The sequence below is a fragment of the Amblyomma mixtum genome, chromosome 8 (assembly GCF_055824585.1).
Source record: "Amblyomma mixtum isolate Tamu chromosome 8, ASM5582458v1, whole genome shotgun sequence".
Taxonomy (NCBI): domain Eukaryota; kingdom Metazoa; phylum Arthropoda; class Arachnida; order Ixodida; family Ixodidae; genus Amblyomma; species Amblyomma mixtum.
Genome location: NC_143019.1, coordinates 131,054,841 through 131,069,754, shown reverse-complemented (window position 1 = coordinate 131,069,754; position 14,914 = coordinate 131,054,841). Strand labels below are relative to the sequence as shown.

At 45.1% G+C, this 14,914-nt stretch overlaps 1 pseudogene; it reads right to left on the bottom strand.

Moving 5' to 3' along the window:
* Window positions 1–2,287: 2,287 nt before the first annotated feature.
* LOC149334453 (uncharacterized) lies at window positions 2,288–14,381 on the bottom strand (annotated as a pseudogene).
* Between the last annotated feature and the right edge of the window lie 533 nt (window positions 14,382–14,914).

The window sequence follows — 14,914 nt, the reverse complement described above, 5'->3', positions numbered from 1 at the left end:
AACAGACAAAGCTAAAAGTCCACTGTCAACAGAAGCATGTATTTCACTGTGTTGGCGTTTGACATAATCTCAATAGGACATGGCACTCATCTTTTGCTTTGTGAACATTAACTAAGCCTGCCTGCAAGCAGACTTCACGGACTTTATGTAAAAGCACCTCACGAATGCATGGCGTAGAGTTGAAGGTACATTATTTTATTCAAATAAAAAAGGCTCCCAATAATGCTATATAATTTCAATGTTTGAAAAGGCCCTCAATCTCGTAAATTCTGTCTAACAATGAGCACACAGCACCTACCAAGGGCATATAGGCAGGTACACCACTCGTGTGATGCAAGTACGCACCAAAATGTGAGAGGTGAAACAAAATTTGTCATGCCCATCCCTACAATTCCTTTGCTGTAGGACAACAGTAATGCATCCACAGCAGCACCAGGCAGCTCCTTTCAATGCGGCAAGATTCCTTGTAAGAGGGCAATGTGTGATGTGAAGAGAGGTGAAGTCTTGCACTCTTTTTTTCCTTGCTGACGATGACATCCCGACTTTCATATCTGACTCTCGCTTATTATATTTTTTTAACCTTATTGCTTGTTTCTCATGACAGTATCATTCTTCAGCAGCTATTGTTTCATTTCTTGCTCCCTAAAAACTTGTCTGCATTTTTGTTACTGTGTTTTTTTTCTTTTCTTGTTCTAGTTTTTTTTCTTTACCGTGCCGAAGTCCTCAAATATGCTACTTGCTCCTGTTTTGCTATTTTGTTATACCTTTTGTATATTGCATATTGCCTTGTTGGACTACGATCGCCTTTGTGTTGACACTTACTTGACCTGTGTTATTTTAGTGTATGTGATGTCCCACTCCTGCGACGGCCTCAAATGTGAGGCTAGCAGTAGGTTCAAATAAATAAATAATAAATAAATAAAGATATCTTCACTTATGCTACTCAACATTGGGGAACGGGACGAATATAGAGGGGGATAATGAAGGTGGAGGGTGATGCCACATCACAAACAGCTAATGCAGTGTGCAAGACACTTGCTTTATTTGCTTCATCCCAAGTTATCGGTTTGGTTTATTGGAGTTTAACGTCCCAAAGCGACTCAGGCTATGAGAGACGCCGTAGTGAAGGGCTCCGGAAATTTCGACCACCTGGGGTTCTTTAACGTGCATGCAAGTTATTATCATATCATGCACATACACGCATATTATCTAGTGCACATGTCATATTAAGCCTGAACATGGCTCGGGGTCAGGTCAAGGAGCTGAAGGATAATAAAAACAACGGTGAGTTAAGAAGGAAGAATAGCAACACAACAAGAAAAGCACAAGCATGCACAGCAGCAAGGTAACACACAAATGGGGCAAGAAATGCAAGGCTAACATGATCCACAGTATTTGAGGGAGGCAGCATCACAGACAAGCAGTGGTATTCTAGCAAAAGGTCTATTAATGCAGCATGATAACACTGGATGATGTGGATTGGTTTTGGCAAGCCCTGTGCACTCCACGAGCAATCTACAAGAGGCCTCAGTCATGTTTCTAGCCTGATGTGCAAGTGCATGACTTTCCCTCTGTGCACACTCCGACCACATACATATCAGGGCCATTGTTGGTTTTCTTTGAGGGGTGGATCACAATGCCATTAGGCAACATTTACACCATACACTGATGCAGTAAAGACCCTGTGATGCCACTATTGCGCACTGCAGGAGAGTAATGCTCAATGAAATGCGTTCACTCTCAAAGTACCTTCCTTTACTGTGAACTAAAATAGACAACCCTCTATGTACACTCAAAATATGACATCTACAGTTCAGTGAAGGGCACCATACCAGATGTAGGTGCTGAAAGGTCGGCAAATGTCTAAAAGGACACTGAGGACTAATCGAAGTTGCTCTGCAACAGTAGATTACCACATTCCAATAACAAAGAGCCTGCCTGTACTGAGAACAAAGCCTGTGTACAGGTCAGAGATTATTTGTTCAAAGAAGCAGTTCAAGGTTACCATGGTGAAGTGCGTTGGCAGGAAGGCTATTACAGCCCTTGGTTGGTAATAACTTTATTAGTCCCACTTCAGTGGATCAGCCACCTTCAAGGCCCAGGCCATGATGCAAAGCTGAAGCTCTGCCTGTGAGCTGCGCAGAGAAGCCTCCCATCGCTCCTGTGATTCCACCCCTTGGAAAGGAGGTTTCGGTTTGTTTGGGCAAGCCTGATATGTGCGTTTAAAATCCGCTCTGGTGCTCGAGCATAAGTGACAGGTTGGAGATTTCTCCCTTCTATGTACGTATTACACTCCACTGCATGAAAAAAAACAGAACACTTAAAATGCCTAGTGGTATGTGCACATGGAGGGTAAATTGTTTTTTTGAGCATGATTAAGGCAGCTTGAAAAATGGTAAGCAAGTCTGACTCAGAGTTTCCACGAGGAGAGTGCTAAATTAATGAACAGAAGTTATTCGCCACAAATATAATGATAGAACAGGTTTCAAAATGTTGATAAACTTGGAGTCATTGCAAGTGCCTGTGCATAAAATTTAAGCTCCCTGAAAAATTACCGTCTTGTACAGCTTTGCTGGCTAATTTCTCTTAAAGTTCTAGCAGAAGTATGAAACCAAACCAAGTCAGGTGGAAACAGGCTGCTATTCTTTTTTCACACTATAAGAATAATTTTTTTTCTCACTACCACCAAGTAATATCATTAGTGCTGTATTGTATATGATGGCATCGCAATTAGTGCTAAGAAGTTATTGGGTGCCATGTGCAACCAGAAAAGAAAGTTACGGAAAGCTTGCACACACCACTGTCAAGGAGAGAGGCTGCGATACAGCAGAAAACCCAGTGTTATCCAGCCGGCATTGCGTCAAAAGACAAGCTTCACGCGTGAATATCCGCAGTGAAAGTCACTGAAAAGAGGATTTGTAATCTGAATCAAACGTCAGCACACGTCTGAAACTACTTCACTTTATAAAATAATAGATTTTACGTACAGAAAATTAATAAATTTCTTTCTGCCTTGAAACCCATGACCCCTGGTTCGCCAGCCAGGCACGCTACCAACAAGACCGTGTAGGCACATTGACTTTGCTGAGGTACAAAGGGGGTGGGGAGTGATGTGTGGTTGCTGTTGGCTTAATTTGAAGCCTAGCAATGTAATTACTGCAGTGAACTAGAGATGTGCCAATTAGTGAGAAACTAATTAAAATAACATTACGTAGGTGAACTGCAGTGTGGAAGAGTTCAAAGACAAGTATTGGGAACTTGTGCTGAGGCAACTCTGATAAATGTGTGAACACGAATGAAGAACAGGGACTGTGTATGTGAAGAGAAACCGCTGCAGGGAGCCATAAACACTGTCGTGTCATACCCATGAATGCTGAGCTTAATTGTGCCCCTACATTTTTGGAGATTGAGACAAGTTGCATTGCCTCTTAGGTGTTGCAATTTGCTTAAAAAAGTGAGGTGTCTTTTACATGCAGAGTGAAAAGTTTGTGGAAGCCATTATATGCAAATTAATTTATTTACATCACTGAACTTCATACATCCTAGAATTCATTACGCAGCCTAACTGCGAATCATTACCTAGTGCAACAATACATATTGACGAATATGTCTCATCTACAAAGATAAGAATTTTTTTGGGACAGACTCATCTTTCATAACCGTTTGACAGTGGTGTACATGCACATTAGTGTTGCCTTGTTTGCAAACTTAAGTAGCCAGCAGTCGCCTTTGCTAAACAGAAAAATGGCAGCACGTACACTGATATGGTCCAATCACACTAAGGGTTCGAGGGGTGAGCAGGTCGTCTAGGATTTTTCATAAAATGACCAAACAGCATCCCCAATTTGCATGAAGCAAAACGCAAGTGAACATGTCAATGAAAATGGGATCTAACAGAGTTTCACAGGGAGGACAGGTGGGCAGTGATCTTCCAATGCAGGCATTCAAGGTTGATGGCCCAGCACAGAAAAAGAACACAGACTGCAAATCCTGGAAAGTGAAAAAGATCCCAAACCTGGGAAGACCGCCTGAGTAACCCAGAAAGATCAACAAAGTTTACTACTACTACTACGACTATTATGATCCATTTCCAGATGAATTATTGAACCGGATCATGCCCTTCCAGCTACAAAATGCCATTTGGAGCTTTATTATTGAAACACAAATTACGTCCAGCTGCATAATTTATGCCTCCATTTACCTTCAACTGAATTAATGTACAATTTCTAGCTTTTCGTCACGGGTACAAATTTGAGCTAGAAGATGAGAATGGGTACACGTGTCACAGCGCTGGCCAGGCCTTGCATTTTCATCTGGGAAAATGACCATGAAACAATTACGTGACTTTTCCTTCAGGAAAAATAGTTCACTGCTGTATAACTACAAGCAGCATGTGAAAGAGGCAGTCAAAAGCAAGCACACAGAGGCAACCAGATGCCATGAGACAAAGCATGTTGTGATCTTATCACACAAACAGTACCACACAAGGCATGTTGCACCCTGAAGAACAGATGTTGTAAATGATTAGAGGCACAGCGACCATGCTGTATGTTGAGGATATTGTGGACTGCTAGCTCTCAACAAACACCAAAGCAAACAGAAGAGCACTGGTGAACGCATGTGCAGTGAACACCCTGGTGCTAGAAGGAAAACATTTGGTGGCTTCCTGTCTTTCACTGAAATTAAGCACCAAATAAAATGTGCGTTGTATACAAGCAGAACCCATAGGGAGGCACCACATGAAGGAAAGCACTTCTTCACAATCACCAAAGCATGTGTTGAAGCACGCACTCAGCAAGTTGGCAGACGGTAGGTTGAAAACACTTGGGCCACTTCCTGACTCACAAAAAACTGCAGCAGCAGACAAAACTGATTTCTACTGTCATGCATACAACCAATATGGTCTAGTTTAATGAAGAACACCAAAATGATGAAGACTTCACCGGCTTCCTAGCAGTATGCCATCAAACTTGAAGCAGAGCAAATGTACACTGATTACTTGTGGCATAGCTACACGTGAAAACCGTGGCAGTGAGTGCAATTCCCGCACACAGCTGCTGATCATGCACTTCCGGTCTGTCAGGTAGAATCCAAATGGTGCTGTGTCCTCCTTCTTGTTGTAGATGTTGGTGCTCCTGCTATACCACCACTTGCCAGTGGTGTCATGGTCCTGCAGCTGAGTGTGGATGAATATGTTGGGTTGCACAATGCAAGCTGTGGTGACCTTCGCAGAGGACTCTTGATCATGCTACACCATGCCCTTTGCAGACACCTCAGGAGCCCGGTATGGCCACCCAGCTGGGTAACCAGACCAGCTGGGAGGTGACCAAACATGAATCTGGTATCCTGGCTCCAGAGCACATGAGACCCCATGGTGAGGGTGGTCTGCCACTTCTGCATAAGATGCACACCATCACTTGCACACTAATCAATGCTGTGCACTGAAATCTCCCAACGAGCTAGACATTGTGTTAAAAAATAGTCTAGTTTTACGTACAAATGTAAAATACGCTCACTGCAAAACCAATCATTAGTATCAAAACAAACTGTTTCTATATAGCTAAAGGTATTTGATGGCAGATTTCCCAAACTGATGCACAGAAATAATTACTACAGTCTTTTTATACTCAAAAAACCGCTACAGAATGCACTGCAAGGAAGGGCACAAGTTTAACTGTTTATGACTACCTTGAGTTTTTTAGTATATGCATGCTTTCGCATTTTGCACTAATCGAAATGGGGCTACCTTGACATTATGGTCACTGAGAGAAATTCAAAACCACAGAACAACACAGCGTGTCACGCACACCTATCTCCGCTGTCACTTGAAAAGTACAGACATGATTAATTTACATTATTTTCATACGTGGTTCTATTTACACTGTTCTTGCTAGCTGAATAAGCTATATATAAATGCAATCAGATATCATTAGCCGTACGCAATCTTACTAAAGGCAAACATGTTATTCCTTAATGCTTTCGACTACACGCACACTAAGCGCGTGCTCACCAGTTTGACGATTTCCATGCGGGCAGCACATGAAGAGAGATTGCACACAAACGGGTCATGGATGGATCCCGCACAGACTTCGTGTGAGCTGGAACCTTCACCGGCAGGAACAACACGCCTGTAAATAAAATGTACAAGAGTCATACATGTTTGTTTTTCGCGTGCCCTAAGAGAGATGATTTTTTTCACCCTCCTACGGTCATTTCCACGTGACTGCTGTGTAACTGATGATGTAACACTGTTATGAAACTTTTACCCTGAATAGCAAAATCACTTTTGTGTGCTTCACTAATAATGCTTAAGCCAGGGTATAGTATTCTTTTAGAGATTCACGCATTTTTTTCCCACACTTAAGGAAACGACGCCTTCCAGCTGATTTCACCTATGCTGCCTTTCACATTCATCAACACCAAAAACAAAGAAATCGACCAACGTACTAGCATGCTAGAATTTGTTTTCTCAACTTGAGGCGGGTGCAAAAACTGAAAACAGTATGATGAAAAAAGCAACGCGAAATGCCGAATAAAAATTTCGGATTCGCAGCATGCATGCAAAAGGAATGAGAATGACGCTACACACACACACGGATGTCTCGTCGAGAAGCCCGACACATTCCTGGAGTTTGTTGCTCGGCCGCGCGAACACCTGTCGTGTCACCCGCTCATCACGCGCGCAAAGCCCATCCGTTCTGCGACGTTTCACAGCTGGCGATCGCCCCTCAGAGCTCGACAGTTCGGCACTGCTTCTTGCCGCAGTGCATCCTTGCATAGCCACCACACCATATGCCTCGTCAGGTGATTGCACAGACGAGCTGTCTAGTCAGAGACAACTCGAAAGCATCGCGGTGACCTCGAAACTCGCTCACCTTTCCCACTTCTAAGGTTTAACAAGCGACAAATGAATGCAAGGAGCAGGAAATCGCAGCGCCGGCACCGCCATTCGAGCAATTTTCGCGCTTCACTAACCGCACGGAGGGATGATTTCTCACTGCGAGCAAAGGGTTTGCAACGGGAGAGCAATTAGCGCCCCCATGCGGCTGTACGCTTAAGCCTTCACTATTAACGCTCTCAAGGGTTGCTTATTTCAGATGTGCTCTTATAACGCCATACCATTACATTGTGCAATCAAAACAAGACTTTTGTAAGCTTAGTTTTGTCTTGAAATAAATACCCGTTAAAGTGCGGCTACCTAACGCCGTATAAATCAACATATCACTAACTTATTTGCATGATTCGGGTACCTTTCGCCTGGCGAAATGATGGCGGCGAATTTCAGCCATTTTTTGCAATGGCGGCACAACGTAAACGTGATGAAACGTCATTCTGACATCACTCCAACATGTGTGCCTATCACGTGATTTACGTGATATTGTTCCAACCAATCAGATTTTAGGAAGTTGCCATTTCCGGTGTGCAGCTATTTTATCATAATTGGCAAGTCGAGCGCAAGTGCTCTCGCGCGGACCACTTGTAGCTTCTTTTCCCTTCACAATCACATGTATGTACCAGCCGGGCACCAGGAATAGCGCTACGAAAATGCATTTTCAATGCCACGTCAAATCGACGTCACCGCGAAAAGTGCTCGTGTAACCGACCCTGATTGACACGCCCATTGACGGCGATTGACACTTCTGACAGCCAATCAGAGAGGCAATATGGCGCCGACAGGCGAATGTGAATATCGAGAATCGGGCCCCTGGAGGAATGCCTGGAGGCGATACCTTTCTAAACGGGCCGAAGGAAGCCGGCATGGAGTTTTTTTTCCTCCATGGAAGCCGGAACTGGCCGAAGCGCTAGCCAACGAACGCAGCGTCTGGGGCAATAAGCCGGTCGTGGTCTGGGGACTGCATGGCGGTCAGCGTTACGTTTGTCGTGGTCCTCCTTTGTGGTGCCGAGGGCATGAACCATCGATGGCATGAGCATTTGTCACTCTTCCGATATGTGATGTGCTGACAGCAGTGAAATACGCTGGTGCGATGTACGAAAACGTGGTAAGGTGCTGAGTAAACCTGTGTGTATAGCGTGCGTCAGCGGGCTCGACGGATAGCGCGTCGTCCTTTGCGCGCCTTCGCTGGAAACGCTATGCTGACGGCGGGGCTCATTTCCTCCATGGCGGAGCGGCTGGTGGGAGACTACTACCCGGGTGACATCTCGCATCTTGGGGGTAGGTTAATTTTCTTCGAACCTGTACATTATTTCAAAGCCTTTGAGCACAACTGGCCACGTCAACACAGCTAATACAGAGACGCGAAGACGCAGTGCCTATCGCGGCAGCACGCAGCGCTGAAAGGTTGTTTGCTGGCGGCACACGGGCATGAATGCGCGTGTAGTGTCAGTGGTCACACGGTCATGGTCAGTATGCCATGCAAATATGCACAGCTGATCCGATCGCGGGGTGCACGATATCGGCGCCGTACTGCCGCCGTACTGCCGCCGTACTGCCATTCATCTCTCGCCGAGAATGGAATATGTGCCCGGCAACAGATCTTCGGCCCGGGCTTTACATTCTCGGCGCATGTTACGCTGTAATTGAAGTAACAGCGCTCGAGCAGTTTAACTACGTAGACTGGGATTCAGCTGTATGCGTTAAGATTGAGCTTCCTCCTCTTTCACTTGTATTTCACTTGTACTTTTAGAAATTGTGTATTTAAGGTACGAAGCTCCGTATGATCCAGCTGCGTTCGTACTTATAGCCGAGCCAGTGTAGTCGAGCCTTGAATAGCAGAACGGTAAGATAAAAACAAATTGCTCTGAAGTTTTTCGCCTCTAATTTGGCATTTGCTTTTTCATAATTTGGCTCGGAGCTGAAATGGTACAAACAACTGCAAAATGCACACAGGTGTGCCCTAGCTCCATTTGCCCTAAATCCCGAAGTTGCAGTGAAATTTAAGGGTAATTGAGCCTTTAATAGTACGAAGAATAAACTTGATTGTTTCATGATTATAACCAATGGCGCAAATAAATCTGACTTTGACTTAAATATGCTGAGGTACCTCTCCAATACCTTATTTGATGTTAAAGGAAAAAGTGTGCTTTTTCTGCAATTGGCACTATTAATTCATCATACCTGTGAGAATGTGAAATCAGTGCTAATCATGCAGATTTCAAATTGAGGGACGCATGCAGAATTTGAAGCAAACCAGCCTTCTACTGAAACTATCGTTCTGTGGTGGTCTGTTCTTTTGAATGGTGGCATGTATTGTAGAAACGATGCTGGATATCGATATGCAAGCGATGTCTCGTCTGAGGCTAGCTTGTGAATGACTGCCGTGGTTATGAATTTCTTGTTGCCAGGCCCACTTCGAAATGTGGTTAGACAGTCGTGTTCCATTCTGCGACCGGCTCCTTTTTGTGCCTTGCATTTTGCCTTACATGCTTGATTCTAGTCCATTTTTTGCACTGTGTTGCTGTTAAATGTGTCTTTTTACCTTGAAGCAAGCTCCACATAGCTTTACCAGCAATGCCTCTTCCAAGCTCTCCAGTATGGCTGTGCCAGCCTTTCACTTGGTGCTAGGATGTCCAGCAAGCAACCAGGCTTTTGAGGTAAGCACTGAAGACATCTTCCGACACAAGTAGCTTTTATTTTCCTAGTCCACTGCCACTTGTGTGACCCCTCGTTATGTTGATTTTGGCAAGTTAGGTTGCCTATTAAGGGCTCTCTTTTGTTTTTCACCTGCTGCTTTGGCCTACTGCATTGGTGTTAGGCTGCTGAGCCCAAAGACGTGGGATTGAATTGCGGTGGCTTCGTTTCCACAAGGCGAAATGCATATTTGCTCGTGTATTATGCAATGTCAGGGCATGTTAAAGAATCTTTGGTGGTCGAAATTTATGCACAGCCCTCCTCGATGGATGGAGCTAATGTTCAACTTTGAGGCATTAAAGGGACACTGATGGCAAACTGAAGTTGACCTGTGATGATGGAGTTCCGCATGCTAACCACAAAGACGTCACTTTTTCTGAAAGTGGAGCTTTATAAGCCAGAGAAAGCAAAAAATACAATTGTCATCAGCACCGGCTGATTTCGGAAGTAAATTGCGATGCGTTGACTCCGTTTTTTTTGGCACAGATTCCAGAGCCTAGGCTGAACTGCCATTCACCTCAGAACGGTTATCATGGAGTCCTTTGTGTAGACTTCATGAGTTCGAATCGAGTGGCGGGAAAATTTTTAAATGTAATTTTTGGCCAAGCATTGTGTTGGTGGCCTTTGCGCTGCTGTTAAAAACCGGGATAGCAGCATGGTATCCCATAAAACTAGGTTCAGGACTTGCAAGAAGTGGTTTATCACATTCCGCTAGCTTGTGCAAGAAACTACTTCAGGGATATGTGCAGGTGTCTTTAATGTGTTCCCGAGTGAGCACTAACTCGTTAGGGGGAAGGCAGCTTCTAATCTGGCACTACAGTGCCAATGTCGTGAGTGTAAATCATAAGATGACCCATCAGTGTGCACGCCTGATTTCTGTGACACTTCAGTGGTGTATACAAGTGGTAAACAAATCTGCAAGGTATTTGATGCATATCTTCAAGGTAACGGCTGCATGAGTAGCGAAGCCATTAGTCAATCTTCAACGGAAAGAATTTTCTCTTTTAGATGACGTGCTTGTATATCAGTGACAGTTATTTGTTGTCCTGCCTTTCGCTGGTGTGGATCATGTGTGTGCGCATCTTTATGCAAGCCTTCTTTTCCTTCACAAAAAATTCAATTGATAGTCCAACCTGTTTTCTTCTCTTTTCCTGTGTTGCATCTTTTGGCTGGTTTTAAATCTGTAATTGAGCTCAGACCGTGGTAATTACAGTCGGAAAACAGGGCTACTGAATGTGAGCTTGGCATACATGCGTACTGTATGTGTGAAAGTGCAGGTTACAATATTCAGAAATGCTTGATAACCTTACAAGAATCTAAAATTTTGTTGGAATTCCTATTTGTTCTCTGTTCAAGTGCTGAGAGTTTTTCCGCTTCATCGTGTGATTAGAGCCACTTTGGTACTTAAGCTGAAATCTTTTCTTTAGCTTGCATGTTTCTCACTTTTGGGACAGAAATTTGGAGGCTAATGAAAAGAGCTCAGCTTAAAAGAGTATAGACACCTAATCTTGGTGGCATGTTTTCTTCTCTATAATGATGCGGAAGACACTACTATGCATGAATCGCCATCTGGTATTCGCATGCGACCGCTAAATAATTTATAACAATTTGACTATGGATTTGACATCAAATAGAGGTTATAGGTCACGTGAGGCGTGGAAAAACTGCACTTATATTCGCTGCTTCATCATTTTAATTCGCTACAGCGCTGACGCCAGCATTCCTTAAGAGCCAGAAGTACCAATTGTATTGCAGTTTTTCACGCCTCACGCGACTAATAACCTCGCTTTGATGTCACAGCCATCATTCAGCTGTTGAAACCGAAAGAAATACAGCAGGAGAAAGAAATTTGATTATAAATTATTCAGCGGTCATAGGAGGATGCCATGTGGCAATCCGTGTATAATACTGTATGCCTTATTACAAAGTAAAAAACACGTGCCAAACGATAAGGACAGCAAAGTGAGCTATGGAAGGAAAAATGATAAGTCTAACATTAAGAGACCAAAAGGGGGCGGAGTGGGTGAGGGAACAAACGCGGGTTAATGACATGCTACTTGAAATTAAGAGGAAGAAATGGGCTTGGGCGGGGCTTGTAATGCGAAGACAAGATAACCGCTTGTCCTTAAGGGTAACGGAGTGGATTCCAAAAGAATGCAAGCATAGCAGGGGGTGGCAGAAAGTTAGATGGGCGGATGAGATTAAGAAGTTTGCGGGGATATGGTGGCCACACCTAGCAAAGGACAGTGTTTATGTGGCGAATGGTACGGCAAAACAGCGCTGACAGACGGGACGAAAGAAGAGGAGACAAACACATGCGCTGACTAACAACCAAATGGTTTATTGCGAAAGAGGGGTGCAATATAAAGCATAGAAGGGAAAACTGCGGTGTAAACATGACAAGGCATACATTCGGGATATCATCAATGATTAAGAAAAGCGATCTCCTGTGGGAATAGAGCCACCGATGGTTGGCTTACACATGAGTTGCCTAATGTGTGAATGTGAAAGGCCTCCGATATCAGGCGTGAGGTGTGATCTCTATACTTGGCGATGATAGTGGTTTGGTCTAAAAACGCCTCACATTTGTCGCAATCTGCGAAATGAATGACCATGTTATTTTGGCGTGACTTGTTTTCTATGTCTTTCGCGTGTTCGCGTAGCCGATCATTGACGCACCGTCCGGTCTCCCCGATGTAAAATCGGCCGCATGACAGTGGAACCTTGTCGATCACACCACAGCAACAGTTGACAAATTTGTTTCTGTGTTTCTTCTGACATGCCTTCTTTCCATTTTCCTGATTCACTCTCTTGCACAGGCCTCCCAACTTGTTCCTGGCAGAGAAAAGGAGCTTCACGCCGGCTTTGTTCACAATCTTTTTCAGGTTGTGCGATACTTGATGAACATACGGAATACATGTTATGTTCTTGTTGTCCAGTTTGCGCTTCTCCTTGTGAATTCTGCATTCTTTTAATATCGACTCTGCTATGCCAGATAAGACCTTCGTCGGGTAGCCTGCAGCGGTAAGCCTAGTAACCTGCGCGTCAAAGCTGGCTTGCGTTTTATGCGCACATGATCTAAACAGAGCGGCTTTCATGCATGTTTTCGCTATCCCGCGCTTAACTATCTTAGAGTGGGCCGACCGGAAGGGGAGCAGGCTTTTCTGGGATCGCGGGGAGTACATCCAACAGATATGGTCACACGATAGCTCAAGTTCCAGATCTAAAAACCTTAGTTTGTTGTTAGTAGGTAGCTCTGTGGTCAATTGTAGGTTGTTAAGTTCAGTACTGAACACGTCAAAAATCTGAGCAACAGTTTGTTGGGCGTCACCTTTGAGATAAAATACTAAAAAGTCATCTACATAACGCATGACTTTAACAACGGTGCCGTCAAGCTTGGCTTGAAGTTGTCTATCGCACGAAGCTAAAAACAGATCGCTGAGAACGGGAGCGAGGCTCGATCCAATACAAACACCTTGTTTTTGGATGAAAAAACTATCGTCAACTCTAGCAAACGTGGACTGTAAATAAAAGTGGAGCATTTCTAGAAACATGCTTACATTCATACCACTAGAGTTCTGGAACTTTGTAACTCCGTGACGATCGATGCACCTGCTCATTTCTGCGATCACCGCGCTTTGCGGCAGGGAGCAGTATAAGTCCTTGACATCCACCGAAAACGCGCTAACATCGGCAGGACACTCGTTTTGAAGAAATTTCGACACGGTCTCAGGCTTTCTGATGAGGAAAGGATCTTCGACCTCAAGGTGCGACAGGCACTTCTGCAGGAACACCGCTACCTCGCGTTGCCACGTTCCTCGTTCAGATACAATGACACGGAAGGGGCAGCTTACTTTGTGCGTCTTGGCGCTGAAGAAGACGGTAAGGCTGGATGCCTTCGACGCCTTGACAGAAGAGGCCAGTCTTGAAAGGCCAGCACGCTCACAAAGCTGTACTGCCTTCTCTTGCACTTTCGACGGCTTGACAGTTTTCACTTGTCTGAAGTTGGCAGCGACTGCCGCTTGAGCCTTATCCTTGTAGAGGTCGTTTGCCACGACGACAAAACCACCCTCTTTGTCCGACTGCAGGAGCTTGACGCCAGCGTCTTTGAGGGCCGATACTGCAGCAGTGAGCCGGCGCGTGCTTCCTTTCTTCACCTCCGGGGGGAGGGAATCCACGCCTTCCTTGATGCATCTTCCAGCTTCATCCGTTCTTACTCTTCTAGCAGCGGTCCTAACAAGAGAGAGGAGCTGCGTTTTGTCGAGTCGCGGATGCTCGCAGTATTTTGGCCTCAGAACGAGCAGGTTATTCACCTTCGGGGGGAGACTTGCGTTCCCCAGCACGACGACGTCTTGTTGAGGCGAGGTAGGAGGCGCTCTTCGGCGAGGGAGCCTAGGGAGAACCTGTCGCCACATGAAGTCCGCCGTCTGCCAAGCTACACGCAGGTCTTGACTGAATCTTCTATCCCCTTGTTCAGGCGGGACATTGTTTCTGCACGCAATGCTCAGGCACTCCGTGTAAAACCTCACTTGTCTCCACGTTTCGGAGCGTAAGATGCGGCACGTCCGCTTGGCATGGCCTTCCGACGGAATGAGACCCCCGAATAGACGGAGAACGTCCGGAGGCAGAAAGGAATTCTTCAATGAGTACGTGAGGAGACGTGCCCGACACGTTGCTGTAGCCAGAAGGTTTACACATAAACAGATGAGCGGAGGCAATAGGCGGAAAGGAAAGTGCCCGATGTACAATAAATGAATTCAAGGAGAGGGCTGAGTCGGGCTGGTTGGTTCATGTTGAATGGTACGGCAAAACAGCGCTGACGGACGGGACGGAAGAAGAGGAGACAAACACATGCGCTGACTAACAACCAAATGGTTTATTGCGAAAGAGGGGTGCAATATAAAGCATAGAAGGGAAAACTGCGGTGTAAACATGACAAGGCATACATTCGGGATATCATCAATGATTAAGAAAAGCGATCTCCTGTGGGAATAGAGCCACCGATGGTTGGCTTACACATGAGTTGCCTAATGTGTGAATGTGAAAGGCCTCCGATATCAGGCGTGAGGTGTGATCTCTATACTTGGCGATGATAGTGGTTTGGTCTAAAAACGCCTCACATTTGTCGCAATCTGCGAAATGAACGACCATGTTATTTCGGCGTGACTTGTTTTCTGTCTTTCGCGTGTTCGCGTAGCCGATCATTGACGCACCGTCCGGTCTCCCCGATGTAAAATCGGCCGCATGACAGTGGAACCTTGTAGATCACACCACAGCAACAGTTGACAAATTTGTTTCTGTGTTTCTTCTGACATGCCTTCTTTC